Below are 15,960 nucleotides of genomic sequence, written 5' to 3' on the forward strand. Positions count from 1 at the left end.
ATAAAAGCCACCTTAGTTTTTAAATTAGAAGATTGCTCTACTTCGTTAAATCTTTACTGCTGTCAGCTGTGCATAGTATACGTGATATGTGTGATATCCAATTTCAAATGATAACGTTTTGAATTTTGATATTCCGATGCGATATTTTGAAAAAAATAATTTGTTTCGTAGATAATTGGAAAAAAGTGAAAATCGCTATTTTTAAAACGTTGAAATATTTTAGTAACTATCGAAAAAAGTTTCAAATAAAAGTTACAACATTCGGTGGGATAAATTCAATGGGTGTAGAAAAACATTTTTCAAAATGGCGGTTTTTCGAGATCTTTACATCAACTTCCTTATTATAAATGGACGCCATATTGGATTTTTACGTCACTCGATGGAGAAAAAAATTACAAAACCAGTGATACTAAACACTTAGTACCTATTTCATTTGGGAATCAACCTTGCATTTTTGCCTTGAAGTTCACAATGTATTTCTTATCGCAATAATTCCATGGAATGGACGTGTCGATGGTGACTATGTGAGACAATAAACGAACGAATTTGGATTCAATGAAAATCAGCCATGGAATTATTTCCATAAGAAATACATTGTAAAATTTGAGGCAGAAATGCAAGGTTGATTCACAAATAAAATCCTAAGTGTTTAAGTGTAGTTTTGTAATTTTTTTCTCAATCGAGTGACGTAAAAATCCAATATGGTGTTAATTTATAATAAGAAAGTTTTTGTCAATATCTCGAAGACTGCCATTTTGAAAATTTTTTTTCTACGCCCTTTGAATTTGTCCCATCGAATATTACAACTTTTATTTGAAACTTTTTTCCATAACTATCTTTGTTAAGTACTAAAATATTTGAACTTTTTAAAAATGGCGATTTTCACTTTTTTCCAATTACCTAGGAAACGAATTATTTTTTCCCAAATAACGCATCGAAATATCTATCAGCATCAAAAACTACACAACTTTGCCAGTTTAACCGGATCTCTAAGTAGGTATAATAATAGCAAAGATGGCCATGTTATCCTACTCAACTTAAGACACCCTGTATATCCATCCATTCAAGAGCTATTCTAGATTCTAGTTTTTTTAGCGTAACACAACGAAGTTGAGGTAAAGCTTATGTGCTCGTGTTTCCGTCCGTCCGTCCGTCCGTCCGTTCCATCGAGATCTCGGCCCCTGGGCCACCTAGAGACTTCGGGTTTTCGCTAATTGATAGCTGTAATGGTCTATATTTGCCCAATTCGATCAGTTTCATTTAACTCCATATTTTGCGCAGACTGCGCAATGCCAACTTTCTTATTTATGGAGATATTTCTTTGAAATTTTAACCACAGACGCTTCTAGTAAAGGCAAACATAAACATTTCGCTTTGAAATTTTAACATAGTAAAAATTATGTGGGCATACGCAGTGACTGCACAGGCTGCTCATAGCCAACTTTCTTATGTATGGTAATATTTCTTTGAAACTTTATAACTTATAACTCCTCTCTTTCTCTGGACGTGGATGTGCTTCAATATGCAGATTCGACATTTTGTGTGCTTTTGGTGACGATGCGTCGTTTCAATACTTTGTGTTACGCGGCAATACCCACGAGTGGGTTTTGGAACATTTTTACTATTTGATTCGTTATGGGGTCGAAAGCTTGCGCGACGGAAGGAATTTTTTCTGCGTCCATTACTTAACAAGTTAAAAAGTAATCGTAAACGATTTACAAAAAGCGCATTTCCACTTGCATTTCCCATTTGTAAGATGCAACTTATGTTAAAATCGTAAAAATCCGGCCACAAATATGAAAGATAGCGTTGCAAATGTGCAATCCATTTTTGACGTGCTACTTCAATTTCAGTTTATAAGAAAAATTTCATTTCAATGCTTTTCTACATAAGAAAGTTGGAACTGCTCATGTGCAAAATGTTGAAACTGGCGTTAGATTTTCCTTTATTCCAAGCACCTATGTATCAAATTTCATTTAAATGCTTCCATAAATAAAAAAGTTGACACTGCGCATGCGCAAAAAAATTTGCAATTCAGTTCATAACTAACGGAGATGTCAAAGCGATCGGACATTTCTAAACAAAGTTATCGTTCACACGGACAGATAGAGAGACAGACAGACAAAGGAACAGACGGACAGACCAACAGACAGACGACAGACAGCAATACAAAATTATAAACGGCAAAAGTGTAAAATTATGGAACATGTAAAAAAACGGTTTTTTGGTTTTTTACAATAACTTTTTGTAGTAATAAACGCAGAAAAAATTCCTTCCTTGGTGCAAGCCTCGACACCATAACGAACCAAATAGCGAAAAAAGTAGAATCTTAAGATAATAGTAGCCTCTCAACGAACGAGCGGACGGACGGACAAAGTGGCCACAATATCGCATTTTTATTTTATTTTTGTGGAAATGCGCTAAAAAGGTATGTATAGTGAAACCAGACCATATTATTAAAAAATGGATTATTTACGCGCACATCTAACTTTCTTACTTGTGTACCACTGTTTTTTTTTAAATTTTAACTGAAGATGTTTCTTCCAAAAAGAATTGAAAACACACATCGTCTCGGCGATTTATCGCGTACGATATTGAATTCTGCCCACATTTTTATCGCTCAGGTCGCGCTGATTTTATCGCCCGCTGTATGTACCTCCGTAGGGATATATCGTCGCAACATATCGCCTACGATATATCGCTTATCTTATATCGCCTCAGTATGAACGGAGCCTTATGCAAACAAAATTAATTTCATGATTTACTTTTAATACACGTGGTAAATTGGCACCTATTACCGGCCATTATTGTAAAACTCAGGTACTATACAAAATAAGAAAATGAAAAAATTAAAAGGTCAATTCAATAATTTAAAAACTTGCAGGTAACGTATACTGGTATAACACACAAATGCATTCGTTCGTTCATATGAAATTTTTAAGTAAATGTTATAACCTTATAACTGCGTATTTATACAAAACAAGAGTGCACAAAGCACTTTAAATCATTTTCAAAGTATGCTTAAAAACTGCGAAACCTTATCTTACTTTTAACTAACGCAGGTGTAGGTATATGAAAATGGTATTACGGCTCAGTAGACATCACGTCGGTCGCCTTATCTTCTATTCAAGGTCAGTCTGCGCGCGTAGGTATATTTTTAGTCGTCAAAAGAATTTAGTATATTTTTTGTCAAATAAGCGTTTTGCCAATTAACGAATATAAAATCACGTTAGTTATTAGGAGATTGCTCTACATTAAATCATTACTGCTGTTCATAGTGTATCTGTACATAATATGGTAAATTGATTACCATGCAGTGTGATATCCAATGTCAAATGATAACGTTTTGAATACACAATACAATGTAGTTACCTACTGAAACAGACAAACAGCGGTTGTATAAACCACTTATTAACATGAACGTAAAGAAATCTCTAAAACCATTCCTCTACTAACAGCAACTGATGAAGTTTGTTTCCTTGCTATGGCTATTACGCCTCTGACGGTTGCATCCAAAAGTACTGATGCTTTGCATCCATAAAACGTTCGCCAAACTTACCATTGACGTTGCCATACTATTCGTTTATAAATAATGGTTTTCGTTTATAAATACAATGGTAGAACGTAGGATCCTGGTAAGAGTGGGACGCGTTTGTTTATTCGGCGAAAAATGCATACATGGAGACGTGTTTTTACCAACTTTACCTCTGCTTTTGCAACACGCCATAAAACGGACGGTCTTTTTCAACCGAAGTAATTTAATTTACAAAGACGGTGATTTTATAAGCAAACGTCAAGTGACATTTCCATGACAATCGTAGAATTACGAATGAACAATCCAGACATGTATTCGAGTATAACGTACAAACGTATAAAATATACCGATATAATACAAAATACTATAAGAATCACGTGTATAATTGGTGTTTAAAGCACTTGCAAAGTTTAAAAACACTTCGCTGCGCTTGGTTACGTCTGATTTAAAGACTTTACTTGTTTATTAATATACAATTCAGACCCTACAGGAGAAAAATATGTGAGATTTAAAATTAATTAGTAAAACCTTTTAGGGGTTTTCAATACAAGCAGTGAATAATTTCGACAGCGCATACAAAAAGCAGACTTTTGCTAACGCTTTTGAATAGTATTATTAAACTTCTTGATATTGGTTAGTCCATAAGGCTTAAAGTAAACGTTTTGAATACAAACTGCCTAAAGTTTATATTCAAAAGCTAATCTGTTGGTATATTAGGTTAATTATTCAATCATTCCGAAGTAAGTGTAGGTAACTATGAGAAACTGCAATAAATTTATCATCAGACTTGTTCAGCATGCGCAATATGTATAATAGAAGAACTAAGTAGTTCCGAATCACTAATCATAGTCTATTTAGTTGTCCTAAAATTCAATTTTGGAAGGTTCTATTAATTACTTTGACTTAAAATGGTGAGTACTATAATGTAATTACTTCGTTCTTGAACAATTGAAAAATAATATTACAGTATAAGGGAAACTGGGTAATCTGGGCTGCATAAACGCAACTCAGATTTTGAAAAGGTTACGGGAATGATGTAAACTGCAGGATTGTGAATTCATGTTGTTGGGTACTGGGCGAAAAAAAAATTGTCTCAGATCGACCCGGAAAAAAATTTTATTATAGAATGCGGCCTGTAGAATCCATAATTTCAAACAGTTCCAAGATTGGGCTACTAGTTCAGAAGTCACAGCCCTTTGAATTTTCTTTCGAAATTGGTTTTTAGTCCATAACTTTTGATTGAGAAGTCTAATCGAAAAAGTACGATTCGATTTGGATTCTACGCACCAAAATTAATAAGAAAAAGTGTTTTCCCGAGAAATTTTGGTGTAGTCGATTTTTGGTAAAAAATGCCTTTTTTTGAGGCCCCAAAAAAAATTGTCTCAGATCGACCGGAAAAAAACATTTTCTTATAGAATAAGGCCTGTAGATTCCATAATTTCAAACAGTTCCAAGATTGGGCTACTAGATCAAAAGTTACAGCCCTTTGAATTTTCTTTCGAAATTGGTTTTTAGTCCATAACTTTTGATTGAGAAGTCTAATCGAAAAAGTACGATTCGATTTGGATTCTACGCACCAAAATTAATAAGAAAAACTGTTTTCCTGAGAAATTTTGGTGTAGTCGATTTTTGGTTAAAAAGGAAAGGTTGGGGTTCAAAAAAAAATTCTCAGATCGACCGGAAAAAAACATTTTCTTATAGAATAAGGCCTGTAGATTCCATAATTTCAAACAGTTCCAAGATTGGGCTACTAGATCAAAGTTACAGCCCTTACAGCCCTTTGAATTTTCTTTCGAAATTGGTTTTTAGTCCATAACTTTTGATTGAGAAGTCTAATCGAAAAAGTACGATTCGATTTGGATTCTACGCACCAAAATTAATAAGAAAAAGTGTTTTCCCGAGAAATTTTGGTGTAGTCGATTTTTGGTAAAAAAGGAAGGTTATACACTGCCTTTTTTTGAGGCCCGAAAAAAAAATTGTCTCAGATCGACCCGGAAAAAAAATTTTCTTATAGAATGTGGCCTGTAGAATCCATAATTTCAAACAGTTGCAAGATTGGGCTACTAGTTCAAAAGTTACAGCCCTTTGAATTTTCTTTCGAAATTGGTTTCTAGTCTATAACTTTTGATTGAGAAGTCTGATCGAAAAAGTACGAATTGTTTTGGATTCTACGCACCAAAATTAATAAGAAAAAGTGTTTTCCCGAGAAATTTTGGTGCAGTCGATTTTTGGTAAAAAAGGAAGGTTCCACACTGCCTTTTTTTGAGGCACAAAGAAAAAAAAATTGTCTCAGATCGACCGGGAAAAAACATTTTCTTATAGAATATGGCCTGTGGATTCCATAATTTCAAACAGTTCCAAGATTGGGCTACTAGATCAAAAGTTACAGCCATGGTACTGGGTAATTAACCATCTACCTATGCGCGGGATAATAATAATAACATTCCCTCTGAGTTAATAATTACATCATACGAATAGTTCCCTCATAACTAGTAGAGCAAACATTAAATAATAAACTAATGGCAGCTCCATCCATAAAGTGTATAATGAAAATGTTTACATAGTTCCTGGATGTGAGTGACCAACTGTTTGTTTATAATCGTTGTCCATAAGGTATCTATTTAAGTAATAAAATTTAAAATATTAAAACACCGTTTCTTAACTAAAATGTAATAGCATAGAAGGCGCTAAATTGGGAATAAGTCTCACTTTTGGAATATCCAACAGTATTTCTTTGTGCCCTTTGTAAAGAAATCTAATTCAGTCAGTTCTGCTCCCATAGTACCTAAATAAAGAATTAGGGGAAAAGCAGCAACTAAATTTCGTAATATACTTTCAATTAACCTAGTGATTGTTTACTCTTTACATGGCGCTTTATTGTCTTAAAATGTATATTCAGGCAGTTTCTATCTAAAAGAGCGGAAAACTCAGTACAATCTGGCAAAGAAAAGAACTTTCGTAATAGCATTGCATAAGCTAATGCAGTCACCCTTTGGTGACGAGGGTATTATAGTCTCGCAACAAAAATATGAAAGAGGACTTTCTGGGTCTCTCGTTCCGACGTCGTCGTCATAACAAGATAAAAAGTTCATCCGATGCACACAATTTCAATACCGTAACGCAAACTACCTTCACAATTTGCATACAAATTTCATCTGCTCTCATAGAAAGTAGGAAATCTTCGTAATCCCAATCGGCGGCCGAAATTTGCAAGCGAATGTAAATTCTTAGATGCAAAATAACTAGATATATCGCCTTTTCGGAACGAGACGAGACTATATATAGGAAAATAGACGCCACTGTGTACTTAATCTATTAAACAGTTCGCTAGACGTTTCTGTGAGTGCCTCCGGCCAGCAATCCGATTACTACTTAAGGAAAATGGTTGTAGGTCAAGTTATACTGATTAACAAATGTAAAGGAGAAACGCATCGAATCGATTTTGCGACTGAACACAATTGGCGCCATTACAAAGCTCTGTATAGATTGTGCTATGCATATAAAGCCTTTGTTCTGCTCGGCATGAATGAGCTATTACAAACTGCATTCGATATTAAAAGTAGGTAAGCACTTTTGTTCGGCTGTTTATTAAAGCAACGCGAAGGGATTACCAAATGTGCCAAATTGAAACGGGGCTAATTAAGGTTTGCACTGCGGACCCACGTGGGAGAACGTAATGATTCGGATTCTCGAAGCTTCCCAAAGCACGGATGTTTCAAATTAGGCTTTGCTTAATACAATGATTTTAAATGGACAAATCTTTTACACAAGGATCTCTTTCATTTTGCAGGGAAGCTTTTTTAGAATCTGTTTGACGGTTGCTTTAGTGTAGCCGAGAGCAAATGGCCAGTTGTGATTGAAACCCGTAAAATTCGAGCAACAGTCGCATGAAAAGCTCCCCAAACGTTCAGGAATTACCAACACCTCCGCGTTAAGATAAAAAAAGGTAACATTCATGTCGAAAGTTAATATTGGTACTCGATCTGATTTTTTAGAAGATTCTGTTACCTACGTTTAGTTTCTATTTCCCAAGAACTCTTCGACGTAACCCTTGAAATGAACGTGGTCATTAACAGTTATTTTAATTACAAAAGAAAATTCTATACGCCAACGCATCACAAAACAAAAATTTGCTTCATTATTTATTTTACGAGCTACTAAGCCGGGGAATATCGTCTTTCAACTCCCCTTTTCGCCACAGGAGGTATTGGGGGATGGGTAAAGGACAAGGTTTGTGCACTTTTGGTTTCGGAGCAAATCGAAATTTTGCTTTGAGAATTCAACTTTAATGCTAGAACACCGTATATATCAGCCTTGTTTGATGAACCTCTCTTCATGACTTCCTAAGTGAACTCAATAATTCTTTAGCAAAGTAACTGACCAACGGCTATCTCTATATGAAATAATTTTTTAGTATCTGTTAGCAATGCCGAATAAAAAAACTGCTCCTTTCAATTTTTACTTGAAACTTCAAGATGCAGATTTTGCGTGTTTGATTTGGAGAAGTGGGAGCGAAATCCATATTGAAGTGGTGTTTTCTTAAATACTGGAGACAACCTAAAAACGACTGCTACTGCTTTCGCGGCTGCTGCTGGTTTCGGACCGGTTAACACCGTGTACATTTATTTACGCGAATTTGTCTACGGGCAGTCAGCCTGATGTATACAAAAAACGATATTTCGTGAAGAAGAATAACAGATTGGGGTTATTACATCGTCAAGAGAAGCAGTAAAAGTTCGAAAGAAGTCGAGTGGAAAAGGCAAGCAGTTGCTACAGTGAGCCCTTTGGTTAAGGTTACAATTTTCGTTCTCGTTTTAAACTTACTTAATTTTCTAGTGTATTCACATATTCATACTTGGCAATCCTCGACTTTGGGGGTTGTAATATTTCTGGTGCGCCAAATATATTTGTTTGTTTAATCGATTATGTTTAAATGATCTATGAGCAACCCTAAAACTACCCTCTAACAACAAATTTCATTCTCGTTTTAAACTTACTTAATTTTCTACGGTATTCACATATACATACTTGGCAAACCCCGACGGCGGGGGTTGTGACTTTTGGGGTGCGCCAAAAATTTTTGTTTCTCTGTTCGATTATGTTTAAATGATCTATCAGCAACCCTAAAACTACCCTCTAAAAATAAATTTCATTCTCGTTTTAAACTTACTTAATTTTCTACTGTATTCACATATACATACTTGACAATCCTCGACTTTGGGGGTTGTAACTTTTATGGTGCGCCAAATATTTGTGTTTGTTTGATCGATTATGTTTAAATATTCTATAAGCAACCCCAAAACTACCCTCTAAAGATTAATTTCATTGTCGTTTTAAACTTACTTAATTTTTTACTGTATTCACATATACATACTTGACAATCCTCGACGGCGGTGGTTGTAACTTTTAGGGTGCGCCAAAAATTTTTGTTTCTTTGATCGATTATGTTTAAATGATCTATAAGCAACCCCGAAACTACCCTCTAAAAACAAATTTCATTCTCGTTTTAAACTTACTTAATTTTCTACTGTATTCACATATACATACTTGGCAATCCTCGACTTTGGGGGTTGTAACTTTTGTGGTGCGCCAAATATATTTGTTCGTTTAATCGATTATGTTTAAATGATCTATGAGCAACCCTAAAACTACCCTCAAAAAACAAATTTCATTCTCGTTTTAAACTTACTTAATTTTCTACTGTATTCACATATACATACTTGGCAATCCTCAACGGCGGGGGTTGTAACTTTTGGGGTGCGCCAAAAATTTTTGTTTCTTTGGTCGATTATGTTTAAATGATCTATAAGCAACCCCGAAACTACCCTCAAAAAACAAATTTCATTCTCGTTTTAAACTTATTTAATTTTCTACTGTATTCACATATACATACTTGGCAATCCTCGACTTTGGGGGTTGCAACTTTTGTGGTGCGCCAAATATATTTGTTTGTTTAATCGATTATGTTTAAATGATCTATGAGCAACCCTAAAACTACCCTCTAAAAATAAATTTCATTCTCGTTTTAAACTTACTTAATTTTCTACTGTATTCAATCCTCGACTTTGGGGGTTGTAACTTTTGTGGTGCGCCAAATATTTGTGTTTGTTTAATTGATTTTGTTTAAATGATCTATAAGTAACCCCGAAACTACCCTCTAAAAACAAATTTCATTCTCGTTTTAAACTTACTTAATTTTAAAAAACCAGTAAAAGTTTGAGAGAAGTCGAGTGGAAAAGGCAAGCAGTTGCTACAGTATAGTGAGCCGTTTGGTTAAGCTTTTCTCTTGCTTACAATTTTCTCCTTATTTTTGTTTGGATTAATTTTGGAGTCTCATAGTTCGTGGCCACGTTTTCCTCTTATCTACCCCCAATTTTTTATAATATGGAAGAAATCAAACCTACTCTTAAATTTCCCTATTAAAAGCTCCTATTTTAAATTAATAAATTCAGACCCATCTACATGACAGGCGCTTAAATAAATTCATTGCACATAAGTAGCGATCTTTCATAGACCTATACATATATTCAAATTGGTGTCGTTTAATAATCACGAAAAATTTGGGACTGGTGTCAAATTTCAAGTTTTTTCCAACGTCGGGGAAAGACGTAATTAATTAAAAACAGTTTTAATTTGCTTGAACGAATCGAAGATATAAGCGTACGAGATGGGAATTCCAGTTGTCCCTACCCGAAATGGCCGTTTAGATAAATAGGAAACGCACTATGAAATAGGATCGTTTACCTTTTCCATATTCGCAGCTACGTTTTGTAAGTACCGAAATTTAGAGCGATGCCGCACGCTTGGTGGCGCTCGAATCCGTCCGCTCGTCCGTTAATTTCTATAATTTGTGTGTTTATTTATTTTTCTTTTATATTAAATTGCAATTATTATTCTACAAATACTTATTTAATTTTAAAGCTCACTCACTTTTATACCCAAACGAAACCATAAACATTTCCAATGTTAAAAAAAAGGGTAGTAATGTCAGGAAGTATTAAACTACAGTTACTGAAAATAATTATTTGCCATTTGTATCCTAATAGAAGGGAATTAATATTAAACTATAAGTCTCTGCGAAAGACGTATACGCAAACAAAGAATGAAGACATACACAAACATTTTCTATACGAAAACTTTGTGTAATACCATATTCCCGGAGGTATTTTACCATACCCGGTATAATTATTCATGTTGTTTGTTTAACATTTCCGAATAACAGCCTGCAGAGCCGAGTTTAAGATTCAATCCCATGTAATATTCATAAACACGACATTCTAATTTATATTTATGCTTACACAGCTATAAAATATCACTAAGACGTAAATGCGAAGGTTCCGTTTGGGAGCTTGAGCTCTGCTGATTGAAGCTCCGCAGAAATATGCGTACTCGACCACTACTTTCCTCAAAGATATTTAAACTGCAAAATGAAAATTTAATGGAAAACATTAATTTTTTTTAAAATGAGGTAAGCAAGAATCTTCCCTATCTGAATAGACGTATATATCTCTCACGCATGACGTTAATTCGCTAGGTTGAAACAATGCCGAAAATTAGAGCGAGCCATCTTGTAGTGTAAAAATACGTGTTGTTAACGTAATTTCGGTCTAAATATCGGAAATAGCAGTCAGACACCTTGCATGTAGCGTAATTTGGACTGAAGTATAATCTTTAAAAGAATAACAAGGAAAATGCAGACTAATTACTTTATTACTAAAATGCACAGGTAATAAACCAATACTACGCACATTTTTAACGAAGTTGACGCAGCGGCGTTTCCTGGACATTAGCGTAATTAAAGTGGTTAGTATAAATAGACTGTAATAGACCTCAATAAATATTATCAAACTTGCGACAGCGTACCGGATTTGATTTATAAGATAATCACCTACCGCATTTACTTTGTGTAAGTTTTTCTTGGGTGTACCCTCATTGCTACACACGGACTGGTCTCGCTGCGTGCTTAACCACGAATCCTCTAATCCCCCCTCTCTCTTATTAATTAAAGAACGCCTAGCAAATGGCTTCTTATTAACACAGACGGCCATCTTTAATTCGTTTGCTTAGTTTCCGCGCCCTACGAATCAAAGAAGAACCAGGGCAATAAATCATTCCGAAATACGAGCAGATATGGTACGTTGCAGTTTCCACGATGCTGAAATAACCTCATGCCGAATTCGCAGTCATAATCAAATATTCGAACTTCTAACTTTACCAAAAATTTCAAAAAAAAAGAGAAAGGGAGTCACTTTATAAATGAGATGGACGGGAATTTATTAGTTATGGTTGAAATATTAATAATGTGTAAACCTTGATCAATTGTACACCCCATTTGCGGTGGAATCAGTTCAGCACGACTCCATCGTGACGGTCGGGCGCCCCACACCCCAACGTACTAAAAAATAAACAAATATTCCCAGTTCCTCCGTTGTGCGAAATCTCTTGGGGATTATAATTAAGTTAAACACCGCCGCCATCCCGATCTATTTACGGTCCCCGTTAATGGCGGGCATAAACCTCGAAGCAAATCGGGGATTAAATTAAGTTGCGCGTATTTATTCCCTGACCGAAATCCAAAGGTCGTTAATGTTGACAACAAACGGTGATGGTATACAGGATCAATATTATATGCGGCAAAATTGAAAATTGTCGTTTTTCCGTAGTAAAGGAGATCGGTTAATAGTGTAAACACTGCCATTAATTATGTCCGGATCCTAAAGATAGCAATCGCTTATTTTTGGAAATGCTAATGGAAACCCCCAGATCCGGGAGGTTCAATAGGAGGCCTTTACATTTTATTAAATTTTTCCTGTGCTAGAATTCCATTGTTACCTTACACTCACTTTCTCGCCGAGTAAACAAACTGAAAGTTCAAGTTTCTTTAGGACTATGCGATACGGATGTCTTTAACAAAGTTAACGCAGTAGACATATCTAAGTAAATATACCTTCCATAACCATAATAGTATACTATTACGGTACTATTCTGTAAAATTAACTTAGACTATTGCAAGCTTTCGCACTTGAATATAAAGTAGGTTACAATATGAACTTGTTTTCAGATGTCATAGTTGTTGCTGGATGACGAGAAAGACTGAAAATGATTTATTTACCTAAAAGATTATTTTAGTTGACTCAGTAATCCGAAATTCAACATAATTTAAGAAACGAAGTGTTAATAAAGATAAAGAAGAGCGGTATGCGAGATCGTTTTCAAGATAAGTATATTATATCTTGGAAAATGAGTAAGTGTCCGAATAGACCTTCAACATATGCCTATTTTGCTAAATAAATCCGTTTATTGTAAAAAGTCTCTCTGACTGACCTAGGAAGTGTTGAGACCTTCCAACTATTCCACCGGGACGAAAATACCCCCAGGCTTCGCAAATCCCCATTGATCTGAGAAACTGCACAAACAAAACCGAAGGCGAAAATATAATAATTCTACCGACAAGAGAGATAAAATTAAATTTTCGTGAGTGAGTATCTGTGGAGAAAAGCACTATAAACATATTGTGTAACGGCATAACTCCCTTAAATCAATACGTGTTGTTTACAAAGGAAATTTACCGTTCGACAAACCAAAAAAAAACCGTACACAGTGAACGTGGCAATGGAAAACGGAACAAGCATTAAAAAACCGTGTCGCCTGGGAGTAAGTTTCACTGCGATGTTCTTGCGCCAAAAGTTGTATAAAATAACCCAAAAATGTCATCGGGTTTACCAAGAAAAAGTAAGCGACTTATTTCTAATCTTATTCCTTATTTTCAAAGAAAAAAACATAATGGAGGTCCACTTTTACCAGTCGCAGCAGTAAGAGACGTGAGTGGTTCGTTTAACAAGAGTTCGTATAAGTAAAAAGTTTCATTTCACAAAGGGTTGCGAATGCATTAAATATTAGCCTGCGAATAGTGACTTCTATTTAACTAATTTTTAAATCGAACATCGGATTTTCTTTTGCCTTTAGTTCGTGTACTTATTTGGATTATTTCAGGGTTTTTGTCCCGAAGAAGGTTTCCCTGACATCGCATGGTTGTGTGCGTAATGTATTTTATACGTTCTCGTCTTTTCTTTGTATTCAATTTCCGTTCCCCTTTGGGTATAAAAAAAACCGCCAGTTTTAACACCGACTGCTACCCAGATTCGAAAATGCCGCGAAACGTCCGCCGTTTTTAGATGCTCTACTGCTCCTGAGTAAGTCAACATTGCAATCGCTTCTCGACTTCTGCTGCTAAATACTGCGGGCGTTGTTATTACGAACAACAAGTGAAATTGAGTACGTTCAGCAGAATCATCACTTATAAAGGAGGACTAGCATGTGCTATTGAATAACCATTAGTGTCAAATAATGCTAAATTGTTGTACCCCCTTGGTTGCTCATGTATGGAAAAGATTGGGATTTCTCTTTAATATTGGATACTTATACGTTTGCTACTCTCCGGTCAGGAACCTGACTTTATTTGTGATTTTTGCTACCCTTAATTATGTATACCTTTCGTTCTAACACCGTCTTGTTGAAAAAGAAACATATACCCCGACCTCACTTGGGGTTAATAATAATCTCAAACATGTGTACAAAACAATACTTACAGTTTGTCTACCATTATTGGTGTTGTTGGCCAACAACCCTCGACATTTGAGGGAGAAAAATCTTCTTCGTCACTTTTGTCTCCTTCTAAGGGCATTTCTACCTCGCAAAATTTTATACGGAGATCCCAATTTTATGAGAGCGAGCCGTATTCCCGCTTGTATTGCATGCACTCAACTAAATAACTCTCCTACTTGAATAATATTCAAACTAACCCCTTATCTCTTAACAGTTATGTACAAACTTGGTCCTTATCGCCGCTACATTAGAAAATATTTCATGTGTAACGGACGCTATCTTAAAATTAAATCGTAAACACTCTACAATAAACTATAAGTTAGTCATAATTGTGTTTTTACACTCAAAAGTTAAAAATTGGAACTACCCTAAAACCGATTTTGTAGTTATCTTCATCAGTAAAACTGTTTCCGCATTTATAAAATAAAAGTAACCCTTTTTAATGTAGTCGTTTCGGATATCTCTAATCAGAGGCGCCAGCGCTGAAATTGTGACTGTTATTGGGGGGTCCTTTATTGAATACCGAATAGAGTTTCTAAAAGAAAAATTAGAACAGCCTATTACTTTCCCACTTTTCAAAGAAATTGAAGTTGCCTTAGACCCGAATATACAGTATCTGAGGAGTTTATTAAACACGATTAAACAACCCTTAACTTGAGGTTAGTTAAACTGTACCCCAGAAATAATAGGCTCAAAATCTCTCCTGAATGATCTGCATCACTATAGCTTTCTATACAGGGTGTTCATTTGAAAACTTCCCACCACGGATTTATCGAAAACTACTGATTAAAGGAAAAAAAGCCGACACACGTCAAAAGATTTGTTAATGGGGACAACTTTTTAACCAAAAACTACTTCACCCCCTTTCACCCTCTGCCCCTCACGGATATTCCCTTAAAAGTTTTAAATGACAAGTGGTATCGAGTAATACCTCGTTTGAAAGGTCTTTTATTTTGACGTTTGATTTTTTAAGATCGGTCTATTCGCTTTTGAGAGTTTCTGGCTGTCTTTTATAACCGAAATCTGTGTACGTAGATCAAATGTTTTATCTTCTGATTTACCGTAATATAATTTCCTTCTGAAGAGTTTCTTTATAGTAGGAGATTTTCGGATTTACTCGAGCGCGTCAGAGTAAAGTAAGGTGGGTTGACTACGTGTTGAAAGGTGTGCATTACAATATTCTGACGATTTGAGCGTGACTTGAGGGAGGGAGAAGGTCACAAACTATTTGTAGGTATCTTAGTTCCTTACATTTTGCTACTTGAAAGATAAAATGTTCAAACATTTTTTCTTCCGTTTGGCTGTTGTCACCCTGACAACACATACAATGAAAATTCACTGAACACACTACAATTTAATGAAAATGTAATGAAAGGATTCTTGATGTCAACGTATTTTTCAAAGCGGTTTCTTGAGAGAATCATTTCCTAGGAAAATTTTTAGGCAAGTTGTATGTAACGATATTGCATATAAGAGTACATCTTCCCAGATTGCAAAGATATCCTAAGAAATGTCACCAAAAAGACAACTAATTAAGAAGAATTAAAAAGGACGTCTAGACGATTTAAAAGAAAGATTTAGAAACACGAAACCTTTTTCAAGATGGTGTTTAGTGATTACTCGAAACATTTTTTCCCAAGAGCAAATTTGATTTTATAGAAAGAAATTTATAGCACCCCCAGCTAGCAAAATTCCATCTTGGATTGGGAATGTTCTAATCTCCTTTACAAAATTGAAGAGTACATTTGCAAAGTGAGACTTAATTACCTAGCGGCAATTTTCTGTTGAAATTTAATATGAATGCTAAGACCTCTACTAAA

General features: G+C 35.1%; 1 protein-coding gene across 8 annotated transcripts in view; it reads right to left on the reverse strand.

Moving 5' to 3' along the window:
- LOC116181853 (diuretic hormone receptor-like) overlaps positions 1 to 14,284 on the reverse strand; it is a 60,417-nt gene extending 46,133 nt beyond the window's left edge. For 2 of the 8 annotated variants that reach the window (XM_031502288.1, XM_031502289.1), the window contains exon 1: positions 14,125 to 14,283. The gene's annotated coding sequence lies outside the window, so the exon portion shown is untranslated. Of the gene's footprint in view, positions 1 to 14,124 lie in introns of all 8 variants that reach the window. The other 6 variants (XM_031502291.1, XM_031502287.1, XM_031502286.1 and 3 more) reach the window with 5 other exon arrangements.
- Positions 14,285 to 15,960: the final 1,676 nt, after the last annotated feature.

The sequence above is a fragment of the Photinus pyralis genome, unplaced genomic scaffold (assembly GCF_008802855.1).
Source record: "Photinus pyralis isolate 1611_PpyrPB1 unplaced genomic scaffold, Ppyr1.3 Ppyr1.4_unclustered_Scaffold2593, whole genome shotgun sequence".
Lineage (NCBI taxonomy): Eukaryota > Metazoa > Arthropoda > Insecta > Coleoptera > Lampyridae > Photinus > Photinus pyralis.